The 19,010-nt window shown below is 44.3% G+C and overlaps 1 protein-coding gene and 2 pseudogenes across 2 annotated transcripts in view; 1 reads left to right on the forward strand and 2 right to left on the reverse strand.

The window, feature by feature from the left end:
* LOC132849058 (titin-like) overlaps positions 1–19,010 on the reverse strand; it is a 65,216-nt gene that overhangs the window by 3,024 nt on the left and 43,182 nt on the right. The window lies entirely within an intron of this gene.
* On the reverse strand, positions 2,494–2,587 carry LOC132849310 (U6 spliceosomal RNA; annotated as a pseudogene).
* On the forward strand, positions 3,975–6,453 carry LOC132849081 (E3 ubiquitin-protein ligase TRIM39-like; annotated as a pseudogene).

Raw genomic sequence — 19,010 nt, forward strand, 5'->3', positions numbered from 1 at the left:
AAGAAGTCTTGCTTCCATCGTACCAAATAAACCTGAGTTTGGACAAACATAATTAAGTCATAATTAATGTCCTTAATATCGCTAGTTGAAACAACTGCCGTGCGGCCGTCATCCAGGTACCTCACGTATGCAAACATTCTGATTCCCAGTGATCAGCAGATTCGTCGTGTAGAAGCGGAAGCTTTTTATTTACCCCAAAACAAAATCCTAATTACGGTGGCAAAAACAAGATGATCTGGAACACTTGCACTTATACTAATTTCGATAAACACTGTAAGGTATATAATGTAGTCGAAAACATTGCGAGTTTTATTTTTGGAAAGTGCAGGAACTACATTTACATTCGTGAACATAGTTGCTTTAAAGGTTGCATAGCAACGCTGATGCTGGGTAATATCTCTTCACATTACCGCTTTACTAATAAAACAGACAAACAACTTAACTATTTCTTAATTGTGACAAATGGATTATATATATATATCTTTCAAAAACCATCATTCTGTATGATTTATATGCTGCTTCCCTCATGGAGCCCGGGAAGTCGACATTTGTTGGTATTACTATATTTAATTTGTGGAGACACTTTAATCCATAACAAACGATTTTTAAATGTTTTTATTCTTTGTTATTCAAAGCTTTTTGAGCTTTGTTATTTCAGGTCTTTATTCAAAAAAGAGGGAGCAAAAGAAATACTGTAACACTTATAATTAAATATATTCCAATATATTGTGTTTTAATCTTATATTAAAGTGTTACATAGAAACATACACAAGCAAAAATAAAGGTTGTTCCCATAAAGCTCATTCCAGCAAGATCATACTGGTTAACCAGCTACACCAGCCCCATTTTGCTTGATAACACCATGACTATGCTGGCCACCCAGCTATACCAGCACTGACCAGCACTATACCAGCATGAACCAGTAAAAACCAGCCTGGACCAGCATGGAATTCATGCTGGTTTATGCTGGATTTTTCAGCAGGGACAGGCGGCCCTGGGGGGGAACATTGCTTGGCAGGAGGGTTGATGGCACAGTCGTAAGGTCTATGAGGTGGCAGGGAAGTGGCATGAGCTCTGCTGAACACTTGGCCCAGATCATGGTATTCAGCAGGCACCAAAGAGAGGTCGGATGGCAAGTCCTCCTTGACTAACAATGTGCAGGGTGTCAAGGTGGTCAGGCAGTGAGCCTGGCAGTAGATTCCCCCACCAAGGACCCAGCTGCTGGACCAATCCAGATGACGGTTATGCTTCTGAAGCTAAGGCAATCCAAACATGACTGGAGCATGGGCGAGGGGATAACGAGGAAGGAGATCCACGCCGTGTGTTCGTTGGCAATGGACACCAACAGGGGCGTGGTACGGTAGCCAGCTCAGTGGAGGATATGGCTGTCCACACCTGGAGAATGGTGGGTAGTGGCTCGGTCTCGATCCCCAGTTGACGCACTAACTCCTCATTGAGGAACTCCACATCCGCTCCAGAGTCAACAAAAACTGCAAGAACGTGTCCTTGGTTCTTGATCTGAAAATGTGCCTTGAGAAGTGGCTTGGGGGAGGCTAAGCACCAGAGGCTTGCCACGGGCTCCTCTTTCAGCAGTAAGCCCTGTCTTTTGCTGGACATGGGAAGGCAAAGTGTCCTGCCTTACCACAGTAAAGACAGAGGTCGTGGGTCCGGCGTCACTCCTTCTCTGCTGAGGACAGGAGACGCCGTCCTATCTCCATGGGCTGAGGAGATTGCGGCGAGTATGATCTGCTAGTTTCCAAGCGGGCTTGACATACGGGTTTCTGAGAGCCAAGTATGATCTGCCAGGTTCTGAACAAGGCTTGGAGTACGAGGTCCTGGAAGGCCAGGAACGGGTTGGGTGTCCCTCCTCTCTTCATTCCTGGATACGGCGATCGATCCTGGTTGCCAGACAAACCAGGTCGTCAAGTCCATCAGGAAGTTCTCAGGCCGCAAGTTCATCCTTCACCTGGGGAGAAAGGACGTGGTAGAAAGCATCGTAGAAAGCCATGGGGTTACACCCACTCTCCCCAGCTGCCATACGGAAATCCACAGCATACTCAGCCACAGAGCAGGACCCCTGAGATGATTCGAACAGGCTCGAGTGGCGTCCATCTCAGGTAGAGTGGAGTCAAAAAGCACTGCACTGCACTGACCAGTTAATTAAAATTAATGCTGAATAAAATACTGGAATTTGTTATTGTTTTCCAGGCCCAATTACAGGTTATCAGAATCCGTTACCTCCCTCTATTACACACCAAATTGAATTGAACTGAATTGGTCTTTTGTCTCGCTCTCCTGCCAAACATTGTCATGCTCTCCCGCCAAACATTGTCACGCTCTCCCGCCAAACAGTGATGCAGCTGCTCAGAATGATCTCAGTGGTCCCTCTGTGGAACATAGTCAGAATGAGGGGAGGGAGATGTGCTTTTCTCAGCCTTCGTAAGAAGTAGGGACGCTGCTGGGCTTTCTTGGTGATGGAACTGGTGATGAGTGAAGAATATGGTAATGCTTCCTTGTGTCATCCTTGTGCAGGAACCCTAATAACCTTCTCTGTATACCAATTTTAGTATATGTGCTGCCATAGCAAGCAATGCTTCTCAGCACTGAAGGTAAGTTGCTGCCACAGTGAATTCCATCGATGACAGCACCCTTCATTTATACCTTCAATGCCTATTCACCTTGCCTCACAAGAAGGATTTTAATAGATTAAACAGGCATTTTTTACAACTTGTCTATTGAATGTCTGTGTTAAACCAGCCATAGATGAAAGTCTCTACAATGGTGAAGAATGTGGACAAAAACAGAGAACCTCCCCATCAAACCATGATTGCACATGAAGATCTCCATTAGCAGTCGATGACCCAGGAGCCCACACAGAGCATACATATCACAACAAAGAAATGACTGTCTCTCTCCTACGCTGCTGTCACATCTCTCCCCAACCCGTGCTCTGATGCCCAGCACTTCCTCATAAAGTTAAGCAACATAGATAGAGGCAAACAGAAGTTTGAAAGGACAGCCATCCATAGAAAATGGAAAAAAGACAACTGGGCCAGCATCTTCAGCCTTTTTCTCTCTGGGGAGGCCCAGCCGGGCTTATTACAAGCCCATCTGAGAAATACCACAAACTTTGGGATGTTGAAAGGCGATAGAAGCTGTGGTCATTTTCCCACTAACACATAGTGTGGGTGAGGGTGGGGGAGTACTAATTTAATAGTTCTGGACATATCTGCCACCAGTGGAGTGCAAGACCATTGGGCTGCAAGACATCATCACTCCAGAGAAATAATGGAGGCCCTTGTCTGTCTTGACTATTTTGCACGCGCGTTCAAGGTAACGTGCACGGCGCTTGGCACGTTCTCGCAACAAAGATTTACACAAGATTTGCATTTACGCTGTTTGCGTAGCAAACTTCTCTAGGCGACCTATTTTAAGCTGCATTTTAGCAACAGCACCCTCTATGGTCACAACATACGATGGGTCACAGATTTCTGTGTAACACCAGAAAGGAAAATGTGCAACGTAAAATATCATTTAAATTGATTTTAAATATATTTTATAATAGCTTTCAGAGTAACTATAACAGATGATAAAACCACAGAGAAAGTATTTACCCGTGTGTGTGCGTGTTTGTGTGTGTGTGGGGGGGGTGTATGTTTGTGTGTGTGTGTGTGTGTATTTACTTTGTTTTATATTAATACATTTATCATTATTAAATCTAAACAATAATATACATATTATTTATGAATATTAGTTGCTACTGTAACAACTGTTTATAATTTTACACACCATTATAAAGATTACAAAATAATCACTTTTTGTCTGATTACAGTGTAAAACTGTTTTTTATTTTTTATAATTTTCTGATAACATTACAACAGAGTGTTTTGTTCATTGATTTGATAATTAAAATGTACACAGTGTGTAAATATTGCAGTGTTTAAAGTTTTCTGTGGTCTAAATCCACTCTCATTGTGTCTCCTGTGTCAGTCATGGCTTCCTCCAGCAGTGTCCTGTGTGAAGATCAGCTCCAGTGTCCCATCTGTCTGGATGTGTTCACTGATCCAGTCTCTACTCCATGTGGACACAACTACTGTATGATCTGTCTCAAAGAGTTCTGGGACAGCAGTTGACACTGCCAGTGTCCAGTGTGTAAAACCAGTTTCCCAAAAACACCTGAGTTATGTGTGAATACGTTCAACTCTGCACTTGCTGCTCCATTTAAAAGGTCAGTTCAGGTGAAATCCAGCACTGCTACAGAAAATCCCTCTCAATCTCAGGTGCTCTGTGAGGTCTGCTCTGAAAAGAAATGTGCAGCTGTGAAGTCCTACCTGATCTGTATGGCCTCTTACTGCAAGACTCACCTGGAACCTCATGAAAGAGTTTCTTCATTAAAGAAACACAAACTGATCGACCCTGTGGAGAATCTGGGTTATGCAAGACACAGAGGCGGAAGCCGGAGTGAAAGCAAACAGAGTTTATTATGAAAAACACGTAACTCGCAGTAACTATGTGTAATCCGGTGGTGCGCGGTGGAAGCGTGGCCCACAAAGTCCTGAGTTAGAATGAAAAGCAGTCTGTGTAAAATCCTGGGGAGCGCTTAGGAGAAGCTGAACATACACACGGGAGTGTCGAGGAATGCACAGCCGAACCATAGATAATAACGGATGGTGAGTGAGGGTGAGAGAGGGGTATATATGGTTGGGTGATGAGTGTGTAACGAGAGTCAGGTGTGTGTAGTTAGTAAGCCGGCGAGCAGCTCCTTGCGGGAGGGGCACGCACGGGAGAAGAATCAGGGAGCTCCCTGACACCCTGGAGCTGTTCTGTAGAGACGACCAGATGTGTGTGTAAGTTCTGTACTGAAGGAGAGCACAAAACTCACAACACTGTTCCTCTAGAGGAGGAGAGCAGAGGGAAGAAGGTGAGAGACAGGAAATGAATAATGGATACTAGATAAAGATTTAAAATGAATTTTATTGAGTAATATAATGAATATTTGTCTTAGATCCAGTTGGGAAAGACACAAGCAGAAGTTCAGCAGATGATCCATGAGCGACTGAAGAAGATTGAGGAAATCGAACACTCTGTAAAACTTAATGAAGTGAGTCTCTTAACTAATATAGATATGACATATTTATATGGAATAGAATGATTTTGTTCAACTTATCCCATATTAGAAAACCACAGAGAAGGAGAAAGCAGAATTTGTGGAGATCTGAGGCTGAGCTGTTTAAGGTGATGGAGGAGAAGCAGAAAGCAGCAGAGAGGCAGGATGAAGAGTTCATTAAAGAGCTGGAGCAGGAAATCACTGAGCTAAAGAGGAGAAACACTGAACTGGAGCAGCTCTCACACACTGAGGATCACCTCCACCTTCTACAGGTCAGAGTCCCTCTGTTTCTCAATATCAATGCAGCACATGACAGAACAGCAGTCCCCATTCTGAGGGATTTCTCCTCTCTCCTGTTGTACTGTAGATTTACCCGTCACTGTGCAGCCCTCCACACACCCAGGACTGGATTGATATCACAATTACTGTAACACTTATCTGAATGTGGAGACTCTGAGGAGAGCTCTGTCTCAGCTTCAGGAAACTCTCAGAGAGGAAATGGATAAGCTTCACAAGATCAGTAGGTGTTTAATAATTTGTAAGATTATTTTTGTTTTATAATCTATGCTTCATTGTTATGTATTATTTATAAATATCTACAATCTAACCATCAATGAAACAAAATAAAATGTTAACAGTTAATTATGTTTAATATCATTTTCCGAACAGAACTGAAGAAAATTCAACAATATGCAGGTTTGTGAGCTCTTATTGATCACATGACTAAATGTATTTAGATTTCTTCACTGTTCAACACTGTGCAGTAATAAAACTGATGTACGCTGTGTTTCTGTCTCTCAGTGGATTTGACTCTGGATCCTGATACAACGAATCCTTATCTCATCCTGTCTGATGATGGGAAACAAGTTACATGTGGAGACAAGAAACAGAATCTCCCTGATAATCCAGAGAGGTTTGATCATTGTGTCTGTGTGTTGGGAAATGAGGGATTCACCTCAGGGAGATTTTACTATGAGGTGCAGGTCAGAGGGACTGAGTGGGATTTAGGAGTGGTCAGAGAGTCTATTAAAAGGAAAGGAGAGGCCTTGATTACAGACATTCCTGAGGATGGATATTGGTGTGTGTGGCTGAGGAATAAAACTGAATATTTTGCTTTGGATTCTCCTCCTGTCTCCCTCTCCTTGAAACAAGCTCCTCAGAAGGTGGGGGTGTTTGTGGATTATGAGGAGGGTTTGATCTCCTATGATGTTGATGCAAAATCTCATATCTACTCTTTCATTGGTAAAACTTTCACTGAGAAACTTTATCCATTATTCAGCCCCTCTGACAATGACGAAGGTCAAGATTCAGCACCAATGATCATCTGTCATGTTAATCAAATCTAATATACATTTCTAAATTCGTCTTTATTTCCTAATAAAAAATGGAATCAATGTTAGTATTATCTTGATTTCTTTTTTGAATGATTTTAATAAGAATTGTAAAACATGATAAATAAATCTGTTCTGATGTTTGTCTCTTTATGATGATCCTTCATGTTAATGTGATAATCCCCAGCCCTATAACTGATCTTCAAACCATTCATTCATTCATTCATTCATTTTCTACCGCTTATCCGAACTACCTGGGGTCACGGGGAGCCTGTGCCTATCTCAGGCGTCATCGGGTATCAAGGCAGGATACACCCTGGACGGAGTGCCAACCCATCACAGGGCACACACACACTCATTCACTCACGCAATCACACACTTCAGACAATTTTCCAGAGATGCCAATCAACCTACCATACATGTCTTTGGACCGGGGGAGGAAATCGGAGTACCCGGAGGAAACCCCCGAGGCACGGGGAGAACATGCAAACTCCACACACACAAGGTGGAGGCGGGAATCGAACCCCCAACCCTGGAGGTGTGAGGCGAACATGCTAACCACTAAGCCACTGTGCCCTCTTCAAACCATATTCACCAGAATTTATTTTTAACCTTTAATATTGGTCAGATCTATTTTTAAAAATTTGCAATCATTAGGTAAATTAGAGGTTAATTTTTAAACTTTTGATCACAAAATAATGTCCTCATTGACTGAACAGTGGACATTTAACTGGGGACTTGCATTGCTTTAGTTTCTGTAATGTTCATTGTTTTAAATGTTGTTAATATATAAAATGTGTATCGAGACTAAATCAATAAATAAGTAAATGTTTATTTTCAGCCTGTGCATTTAGCTACATCATCCTCACATACTACATGAATTTAAGTAATAAATAAAAAAAGTAGTAATATAAACATACTATAAATCCTTTGGTATATAGTTAATATTATTTTATTAATCTAATATTTTTTGCAGACTCTTGAGATGCAGCTCTAGCTCATCTTCACTTGAATTAATGTTTCTTACTCTATTAACTATCTCAGATCTGACCTCTAGTGTCTTCCAAGTCTTCATTTCACTTCCTGTAATAATTTTCCCTCCCACAGTGATTGAGTGAGTTAGTATCTTATAATACTAATAATGTTTTGTGTGGATGTGAAAGCATTTAAAATATGTGTTTATTTGTAAAGTTATTTCTATTTTTAAGCTGTTTATGTTGCTGTGATAAACATCATGATGTTAACTGCTGTCACGATCAGCACACCTGCCTCACCTCCTGACCAGCAACGAAGAGAAACGTCTCTGGAATATTAACCGTTTCCAGACTACACATCCCTGCACCCACCGCGAAGCCTAATTGCCGCACCACCTGTTTCCTATCAGCCGGCGCGTATAAATACGAATTTGAACTTGACCTCACCGCGAAGTTTCCTGTTTGTTTGATTCCAGATATGACTCTGTTTCTGTGCCTTGATCCTCTGATTGTTTGCTGCCTGCCCTGACCTACTGCCTGTTCTTTCGTTTCTGATTTTGCCTGTCCTACGATATCGTCTCTGCCGTGTTTTGACCCTGCCTGTCTGTTTCTGAGTTGTTAATAAATTACGCTGCAAATGGATCACCAGCCATCCGACTCCTCATTACAGGAGACTTCGCCACCGAGCGATCCTTCGCCACGGAGCGGTCTTCCAGCTTGCCACCCAGCTCTCCGCCAAAGCCCGGCAGCTCGCCGGGCACCACCAACAGCTGACGCGACTCACCTCGTTCACCGGAGAGCTCGCCACGGCATTACAGGTCCTGCGGGGAACCGCCACGACGCTGAATCCTCGAGCACCCGCGTACGCCTCCCGACCTGAAGCCACATGCACACCCCGACCGGCGGACTCCGAACCGATGCAGCTCGACTTCACGTGCCTCACACCTGGAGAACGAGCACGGCGCTTCCGTCTCCAGCTCTGCCTATATTGCAGAGAAGCCGGACACAGACTGGCTGCCTGCCCCACCAGACCTCCTAGCCGGCGGAACACCTTGGTGAGTTCTGATCTCCTCACTCCTCGATCTCCCAGCTGCGTACAAGTTCAAGTGCAAATTCGAGATACAAGGGGAAATAATTAGTCTGCCCTCTCTCATTGATTCCGGTGCCGCGGGGAACTTCATGTCAAGAGAGTTTGCCCAAGCTCACGGCGTACCAGTAACTTTATGTGTTTCTCCCTTGGCAGTGGAGGCGATAGGCGGTTGACCGCTTGGTGACGGCCGCATCACACACATCACGGAGGACATCCGGCTGCAGGTGGGACCCCACCACCAAGAACTCATCCGTTTTCACATCATCCACTCTCCACGCCACACTCTCATCCTGGGTCTCCCCTGGCTTCAGCCCCACAACCCCGCCATTTCCTGGAAAGACCTGCGAATCTCAAGCTGGGACGAAGCGTGCGCCCAACATCAGCAGCCCACAGAAGAACTCCTTCAACTCAACACCGCGATTTCCGTGTGCTCCATCTCCAACACCCCCGAACTCCCCGCTAAATACCAGGACCTCGCGGAGGCCTTCAGCAAGATACGGGCTACCGAACTGCCGCCACATAGACCCGGCAACTGCACCATAGAACTCCTGCCCAGCACAACTCCGCCAAGAGGGAGAATCTTTCCGCTATCCCAGCCAGAAACACAGGCCATGAATGACTACATCAAGGAGGAGCTCAAGAAGGTCATCCGACCTTCCATTTCCCCGGCATCCTCCGGCTTTGTCAAGAAAAAGGATGGAGGCCTCCGTCCGTGCATTGACTACCGAGCGATGAACGACATCACAGTCAAGTTCCGGTATCCTCTCCCCCTCATACCATCGGCCTTAGAACAGCTCCTCCGGGACCGATATTTCACGAAGCTGGACCTCCGCGGCGCATATTACCTCATCCGGATCAGAGAGGGGGATGAATGGAAGACCACCTTCTCGACCCAATCGGGCCACTACGAATATTTAGTCATGTCAAAAGCCGTTCGGCCTTTCAAATAGCCCAGCTGTGTTCCAGTCATTCATTAACGACGTGTTTCACGATATGCTAGATCGTTGGGTGATCGTATACATCGATGACATCTTGATCTACTCCGAGACCATGGGAGAACACATCCGGCACGTGCGAGCCATACTCAAACGCCTCATCCGGCACCGCCTGTACGACAAAGCCGAGAAGTGCGAATTTCACCGGACCTCGACGACCTTCCTGGACTACATCATCTCAGCCGAGGGGGTCGCGATGGACGACTCCAAGGTGCGTGCGGTATTGCAGTGGCCCCAGCCGCAGACCGTCAAAGAATTACAGCGCTTCCTGGGATTCGCCAATTTCTACCGCCGCTTCATCCGCGGCTTCATTACGATCGCAGCTCCACTCACGTCCATGACAAGAAAGGCGTCAACCCGGCTTACCTGGTCCGCTGAGGCTACGACTGCATTCCGACGCCTGAAGGAGAGCTTCAGCTCAGCCCCCATTCTCCACCACCCTGATCCGGACTGTCCGTGCTGCAAAGCGCATGAACACGCGTCAGGCGAGATGGGCAATGTTCTTCACCCGTTTCCGATTCACAGTGACCTACAGACCAGGAACCAAGAACGCCAAAGCTGATGCTCTGTCATGAATGTTCCGAGAGAGCAGCCCGGACACACCTCCCGAACCCATCATCTCTGAGACCCACATCCTCGCACCGATACAGTGGGATATCATGACAGAAATCACCCAGGCCAACGCGCAGACACCCCCGCCTTCAGAGTGCCCACCGACGAAAACCTATGTGCCCGAGAAACTGCGCGCGAGCCTCCTGGAGTTCCTGCACTCCACTCCCAGCTCCGGCCATCCTAGCGTCGCCAGAACCACGCGCCTAGCCCAGAACCAGTTTTGGTGGCCGTCTCTGTCCGCGGATGTACAGGAATTCGTTCGGGCCTGCACCATCTGCCACACATCGAAGTCCTCTCATCACAGTAATCGACCGATTCTCCAAGGCGTGTCGGCTAATTCTGCTGCCGAAGCTCCCCACGGCATTCGAAACCGCCAAGGTTCTGTGTAACTTCGTCTTCCATTTCTACGGTCTGCCCGAAGACATCGTGTCCGATCGAGGTCCCCAGTTCACCTCGCGAGTCCTGTCAGCGTTTTTCAAGCAACTCAACATCAACATCAGCCTCACCTCGGGGTATCATACTTAGGCCAATGGGCAGACGGAACAGCTGAACCAGGAGCTTATCCGCTTCCTCCCTTCATATTGTCAGAATAATTCAAGTTTTCAATTCAAGTTTATTTGTATAGCGCTTTTTACAATGGACATTGTCACAAAGCAGCTTTACAGAACATAAACATAGAACAAAAGATAAACATAAGGAGAAGTATAAAGAATTGATATAATGAAAATTCAAGATATATACAATTCACAGTGTGTATGTATGTATGTATGTATGTGTGTATGTGTATTTGTCCCCAATGAGCAAGTCTGAGGAGGCTCAGGCAACAGTGGCAAGGAAAAACTCCCTTAGATTGGTAAAGGAAGAAACCTTGAGAGGAACCAGACTCAAGGGGAACCCATCCTCATATGGGTGACACTAGATGGTGTGGTTACAGATATACAAGTATCACAGAGTCCAACTGGAGCCGGTAGATCTGTAGATGTCTCAGGGTTCTCACAGAGTCAGCCTTGTCTCAGTGGAGGTCCAAAAATTTCAACGCACGGAAGACGATCATAGCATGGGTGTCTCAGCATGGGTAGAAAAAGAGAAGAGAAGAGCAGTGCAGAGGGATTAACATATCTGCTGTTCATAAGAATGTGCAAGTCTAGTGTGATAGTGCACAATATTTATGGGATGTATTATGTGTACGCCTGACTAAAGAGATGAGTTTTCAATCTACATTTAAACTGTGAAAGTGTGTCTGAGCCCCGAACACTATCAGGAAGACTATTCCAGAGTTTGGGAGCTAAATAAGAGAACGCTCTTCCGCCTTTAGTAGACTTAGATATTCTGGGGACTACCAGGAGTCCTGAGTTTTGTGATCTCAGAGAGCGTGAAGGATTGTAACGTGTTAGAAGACTAGTTAGATACATGGGAGCTAAACCATTAAGAGCCTTGTACGTAAGTAGCAGCAGTTTGTAATCAATTCTAAACTTAACAGGTAGCCAGTGTAGAGATGATAAAATTGGGGTTATATGGTCATACTTTCTTGTCCTAGTGAGAACTCTGGCCGCTGCATTTTGGACTAACTGTAGCCTATTTATTAAAGATGCAGGACAACCACCTAGTAATGCATTACAATAGTCCAGTCTAGAGGTCATGAAAGCATAAACTAGCTTCTCAGCATCAGATACAGACAGGATGTTTCTCAGCTTGGCAATATTTCTAAGGTGGAAGAAGGCTGTTTTTGTGGTTTGCGCGACGTGATTTTCAAAAGACAAGTTACTGTCTAATATAACACCCAGGTCTTTCACTGTTGAGCTACTAGTAACAGTACATCCCTCTAATTGGAAATTAAGTTGTGAGAGTTTCTGTGTACTAGTTTTTGGGCCTATAATTAGTGTTTCTGTCTTATCAGAGTTTAACAACAGAAAGTTACAGCTCATCCAGTCTTTTATCTCTCTAAGGCATTGAGTTAATTTCGACAATTTAGTTATTTCATCTGGTTTTGATGAGATGTATAACTGTGTGTCGTCAGCATAGCAATGGAAGCTAATCCCATGTCTTCTAATAATGTTCCCTAATGGAAGCATGTATATCGAGAAAAGCAGAGGTCCTAGAACTGATCCTTGAGGGACCCCATAATTAACTGGTAATAAACTGGAGGATTCACCATTTAATTCTACAAAATGGTATCGATCAGACAGGTAGGATCTAAACCAACTTAAAGCCTGTCCATGAATACCTGTGTAATTTTGTAAGCGATCTAGGAGAATGTTGTGATCTATAGTCGAATGCAGCACTAAGGTCAAGTAGAACTAATAGTGACATACAGTCTTTGTCCGAAGCTAAGAACAGGTCATTTGTAACTTTAACAAGTGCAGTTTCTGTGCTATGATGGGGCCTGAAACCTGACTGAAACTCTTCGAGGATATTGTTCTCCTGTAAGAAGGAGCTCAGTTGAACAGACACAACCTTTTCTAGTATTTTAGACATAAACGGAAGGTGTGAAATCGGTCTGTAATTTGAAAGTCCATTAGGATCTAAATTAGATTTCTTAATGAGTGGCCTAATAACTGCCAACTTGAAGGATTTAGGGACATGACCTAAAGATAACGAGGAGTTAATAATATTAAGAAGAGGCTCACCGGCTTTATATAACACTTCTTTCAGTAGTTTAGTTGGAATGGGGTCTAGTGAACAAGTTGTTGATTTAGCTGTAGTAATAAGTTTAACTAACTCTTCCTGACCTGTACTTGTAAAGCAATGTAGTTGTGTGTTTAGAACCTTAGGTGAGACCGGGATGCTAGTTGCTCTCATATGTTGAGCGTCACCTATTTTATTCCTGATACTTTCGATTTTATCAGTGAAGAATCTCATAAAATCGTCACTACTGAACTGTGATGGAATTGTGTGTTCAGATTTTTGGTTTTTTGTTAGTCTAGCCACTGTGCTAAATAAAAACCTGGGATTGTTCTGGTTATTTTCTATGAGTTTGCTCAGGTGCTCAGCCCTGGCTGCTTTTAGAGCCTGTCTATAGCTGGACATACTTTCCTTATATGCAATTCTAAAAACCTCTAATTTAGTTTTTCTCCACTTTCGCTCGAGGTTACGGGTCTCTCTCTTGAGGGTGTGAGTATGACTATTATACCATGGTGCAAGCGTTTTATCTCTAACCTTCTGTAATCTGATTGGGGCAACAGTGTCTAGTGTGCTAGTGAATATAGCACCTATGCTGTTAGTAATTTCATCTAGATCGTCTGTGTTTAAGGGTGCAGCAAGAAGTCCAGACAGATCAGGCAGGTTATTTGTGAATCTGTCTTTAGTGGTCGGAATAATAGTTCTACCGAGACGATAATGTGGTGAAACGCAGTTAGCCTGTTCTACAGGTAGTGTGTACATTATGAGATAATGGTCTGTGATATCATCACTTTGAGGAATGATATCTATATCAGTGACATCTATTCTGTGTGATATTATTAAATCTAGCGTATGATTACGACGGTGAGTTGCTCTAGTGGCGTTTTGTTTAAGCCCAAGTGAGTTTAGTAAGTCCATGAATGTGGGTCCTAGCGCATCATTTGTGTCGTCAACATGAATGTTAAAATCTCCTACAATTAATGCTTTATCAAAGCTAACCAGTAGGTCAGAAAGAAAATCTGTGAATTCTCTAAGAAAATCGGTGTAGGGCCCTGGTGGTCTATACACGGTCGCTAGCGCAAGAGACATCAGGGATTTTTTCGTGTGCGTGTGCGATAGTGTAACATTAAGGACAAGCACTTCAAAAGACTTAAATCTATACTGTGTTCTCTGGGTAACAGTAAGGCAATCAATAAAGATAGTGGCGACACCACCTCCACGACCAGTCTGACGAGGCTCGTGCTTATAGATATAACCTGATGGTGTAGACTCATTTAGACCGATGTAGTCATTTGGTTTAATCCAGGTTTCGGTGAGGCAGAATGCAGTAAGGCTATTGTCTGAGATTATTTCATTTACGATAAGTGCTTTGGGTGCAAGTGATCTAATGTTCAGAAGCCCAAATTTTAGGAACTGTTTTTGTTTGTTTCTTTGGCATTTTTCTGGTCTAATTACAGTAAGATTATTTCGAGAACGTCTTACATAATTACTTTTTAATCTCACTGCTCGGGGAACAGACACAGTTTCTATGGGGAGAGGTATGTGTGCATTTGTATCGATGTGTTGAGGTGAAGGATGGCTATTGAAATGTAAATTTAAGGCGTAGTTTACCAGTCAGAAGGTGTGCAGCGCCCTGGAGATGTGGTCCGAGAGGATCTCCGCTCCAACTCTGCTGGGGTGCAGGCCATCAGTGCGGAACAGCCTAGGACGCTCCCAGAAAACATTCCAGTTATCAATAAAGTGTAGATTCTGAGCCAGACACCATGACTGAAGTCATTCATTAAAAGCAAAAAGTCTACTAAACCTTTCAATTCCTCGCTGGTACGTTGGAAGTGGTCCGGACACGATGATCCTCGCCGTGGGCACTGTGCTGCGAACCGTCTCCACCAGGGTCTTGAAGTCTCTCTTCAGGATCTCCGACTGCCTCAGGCTGGTGTCATTCGAGCCGGCGTGAAGAACCACAGCTCCGGTGTTTCTGCTCACAACCCTAGGTACCTGTGCAGCGACATCAAGAACACGGGCACCAGGTAAGCAGTGAGTGCGAGCCTTACCTTTAGCCACAGTAGCACGGACGTGGCGGACGATGGAGTCTCCGATGATCACAGTGTCGTGGTCCGTCTCACGAAGGGGGGTGAAGCGGTTCCGGGTGGGGATCTCGAAGACCGGCGGTGGTGGAGGGGGAGAGGTCCTCGACCGGGGCCCGGCACGTGTCCTCCGCTGCTGCACCCTGGATCTGCGGTGCCCCGGCGCTGGAGTGAACTGCCCCTGGCCAGGCCACTTCCTGGGTGCATTGGGCCTGGACAGAGAAACACACGGAGTAGAGGTGGAAGGAGTAGTAATTAAATGCCGGGAGTTTACCTGAGACCGGGGGGCTTCCAGCGCTGCTTTCCGCTCCCGCAGCTCGGCCTGCTTCACCTGTAGGTCGCGGATAACCAGGCCGACTGGAGTAAATACTTACTGTGGGCCGAGTACGCTCAAAATTCCCTCATCAAGCCCGCCACCGGCCTGACCCCGTTCCAGTGCGTCCTGGGCTTCCAGCCTCCTCTGTTTCCGTGGTCCAGCACGCACTCCGAATTACCAGCCATGGACGAGTGGTTTCGCCGAAGCAAGGAGACGTGGAGCGCGGCACACCAGCAGCTGTAGCAAGCCATTCGCAGACAAAAGATGCAAGCCGACAGACATCGCCGACAGCATCCCGACTATCAGCCTGGTCATCCCGTGAACTCTGTCTCCACCTGCCCTGCCGTAAGCTCAGTCCCAGATACGTGGGACCGTTCCGGATCACCAGGCAAGTTAACCTGGTCTCGTACCGCCTGGCGCTGCCCCCGACATACCGCATCTCTCCCACCTTTCACGCCTCGTTGCTGAAACCCGCTGAAGGCCGACCAGACGCGCCGAGGGCCCCCCCGATCTGCCTGTGCCCCTCCTAGTTGATGACGAGGAGGGTACCGGGTCCACAAGCTACTGGACTCCAGACACCGGGGAGGTCACCTGGAATACCTGGCCGACTGGGAGGGGTACAGGCCGGAAGAGCGCTCATGGGTGAGAGCAGGGGATATCCTGGACCCCTCACTCACCGCCGACTTCCACCAGCGGCACCCGGACAAGCCTGCTCACCGGTCTCGCGGTCGACCCTGGCGTCGCACGCGCCCTCGCGTCGAGAGCCACTCGCAGGGGGGCGCTCTGTCACGATCAGCACACCTGCCTCACCTCCCGACCAGCAACGGAGAGAAGTGTCTCCGGAATATTAAACGTTTCAGGACTACACATCCCTGCACCCACCGCGAAGCCTAATTGCCACACCACCTGTTTCCTATCAGCCGGTGCGTATAAATACAAACTTGAACTTGACCTCACCGCGAAGTCTTGATTTGCTTTAGCAGTCATTTTGAGTGTTTCCTGTTTGTTTGATTCCGGTTTTGACTCTGTTTCTGTGCCTTGATCCTATGATTGTTTGCTGCCTGCCCTGACCTACTGCCTGTTCTTTCATTTCTGATTTTGCCTGTCCTACGATATCCTCTCTGCCGTGTTTTGACCCTGCCGGTCTGTTTCCGAGTTATAAATTACTATGCTAAATAAATTACGCTGCAAATGGATCAACAGCCATACAACTCCTCATTACAACTGCATAACAAACAGTTTATTAGTGTCTTATTGTATTACTAAACTGTTGTATGGTGTGTAAGGTGGGTACATTACTGCATTTCAGCTGAACACACAAGTGAACATCACATGCCTGGCATTTCCAAGTAGTGTCCTGCCTCTTACCATGCTTTGCTTTGCAAAGCACACAGGTCCGGATTTCATATACTGAGCCATTCCTGTGTCTCGGGGGCGTGTACATGATCACCTGAATCACCTCAGTTCATTTGCATATGAACAGCGCGCTCAGACGGAGGCAAGAACATATTAGCTATAATTAGGCGAAACAGGAGAAACCGGACCACTCCTTACTTTCTTATAGATTACATAAAAATAGATTATTTGTTTTTGACTTGAATTTGTTTATTTAAAAGTAGACATTTCAAGCTTTCTATGCATATATTTATCTTGTATTTGAGGCAAGTATTTGCTGAGATTCGGGTTGTTTTATTTATGTGTCTGTGAAGAGTGGTGACCGAGACCGAGATGGCAGAGAACGCATTCTGTTTATTTTCTTTATTCTACAAAGGCACAGTGTTTTGTTGTTATTATGTGTGTATACAAATAAAAGTAGACCCTTTACAGATTCGAGTGATGTATTGCTCTTGTCTGTACGATCGAAACTGAAAGTGTAATTTAAGTTCTTTTCTGCCTTAACAGGAGATTATGCCACAAAACATGTATACACATTCATCGACTCCAGAGGGTTAAAATTTGAGAAGTTAATAATTTCTGTTAATAATAATGAATATAATGAAAAGGTATCAGCCAAACGAACAAAATAATCTCAGAATAAGATACAACTTGATAACACTTTATAGAAATATTTGTCTATAATGTGAAAAATGTATATCAGTTCAGTTCAGTTCAGTTCACTTTATTTATAAAGCACATTTAAAACAGCCACAGGACTGACCAAAGTGCTGTACAATAACAGGTGTTAATAAATAATAATAATAAATAAATAAATAAATAAATAAATAAATAAATACATAGAAAAATAAGAATAAAAATGATATTAAGACAGGAGAAATAATAAAAAGGGAAATAGAATTGAACAATGCAAAAATACACACTGAAGCACTAAAACAAGTAATAATAGCACAATTAGAAACAGTAAGAAGAGAATCAAAAGGAAAACTATAGAAATGGCGAGGAAAAGAGATACGTTTTTAAAAGGGACTTAAAGAGGGACAGAGAGGGTGCTAATCTTAATTCTATTGGCAAATCATTCCAAAGCTGTGGCCCAATTACTGAGAAAGCTCGATCCCCTCTACGCTTGAGTCTAGAAACGGGAACAGAGAGGAGGTTCTGGTTGCCTGATCTTAGCCTTCTGGAAGGGGAGTACGGATGTAATAACTCAGATAGATAAATAGGAGCTTGATTATGCAGGGCCTTAAAAACAAATAAAAGTATTTTAAAACGAATTCTGTAATCAATAGGCAACCAGTGAAGAGTCCTCAGAAGAGGGGTAATGTGTTCGCTTTTGCCCTTTTTTAGGTGAAATCTGGCAGCAGCATTTTGAACCAATTGTAATATCAAATTATTTAAACCTGAGAACATGCACATGTAAAACATACAAAGTTTAATAATACAAAGAAAAGTATAATGCATCATTACAATGTAAAATATACACTCTATAAACTTAATAGCAGACTTCCACAGTGATTAAATCTACTTAACATGTTGATTTTAGCTAAACTACTATGGCAACATTGGAGAAGATACACAGAGAAGGTTTATAGTTATGCTCTGACTGTGTCTTTGTTTGGTCCTGATCTTTGAAGTGACTTCAGTCTGTTCAGATCAGTGGAGAATCTCAGAGGAAGTGTCTTCAGTGTGGCACAATTTAGCAGAGATTGTTCTAAACGTATAACCATAGCATAACCATAGCTCCCGTGGGGACCAGTTTAATGCACAGAATGTCCAGAGATCATGGACTTTTTGACTCACTGTGCAGATCAACTAATTTTACTGAAGTTCTGACTTTATCCTGAATCTTTGTCTGATATGGATGCAGTTGTGAGATTTTAGACTTTATACTGAGGTGTGTACTATATGTATATTTACTGCCTCTCCTCATTTAGTAGTGTGGTTTGCTTGTTGTTCAAAGGCACGTCTTGGGCTGGAATTTTACTTCACACAGATCTAGATCATGTACCTGTCATATCACGCGTTCAATGAACTTACTCCAAAGCTCAAAGCATGATTGCATATGACACCAAACGTAATTTTTTAGTTCCCTGTGCTTTTGAGAAGATTTGCAAACACATTCAGCATGCAATAATTACAACACAAACTCGTTATATCAGAAGGAGCTATTATGTGTTTGACAGAAAAGTGTTTTTGGTGAGCTAACACCAGATGTTCAGAAGATTTTCATCTCCACTCTTAACTCCACTATATTTATCAGCTACCTTCTTACATCAGTTAATAAACAACACTCTGGCATCTGTCACGTCCAATATGTAAACTATAAATTATGTATTTACTAAGTTTAATAATACGAAGAGAAATCTGCATCAACTGTGTTTCTGTTTGCTCCTGATCCATAAAGTGACTTCAGTCTGGTTAGCTGTTGAAACGGTGGACAATGTCAGAGTCCTCAACGTTGCACAATTCAGCAGAGACTGTTCTAAA

Source organism: Tachysurus vachellii, chromosome 7, assembly GCF_030014155.1.
Source record: "Tachysurus vachellii isolate PV-2020 chromosome 7, HZAU_Pvac_v1, whole genome shotgun sequence".
Lineage (NCBI taxonomy): Eukaryota > Metazoa > Chordata > Actinopteri > Siluriformes > Bagridae > Tachysurus > Tachysurus vachellii.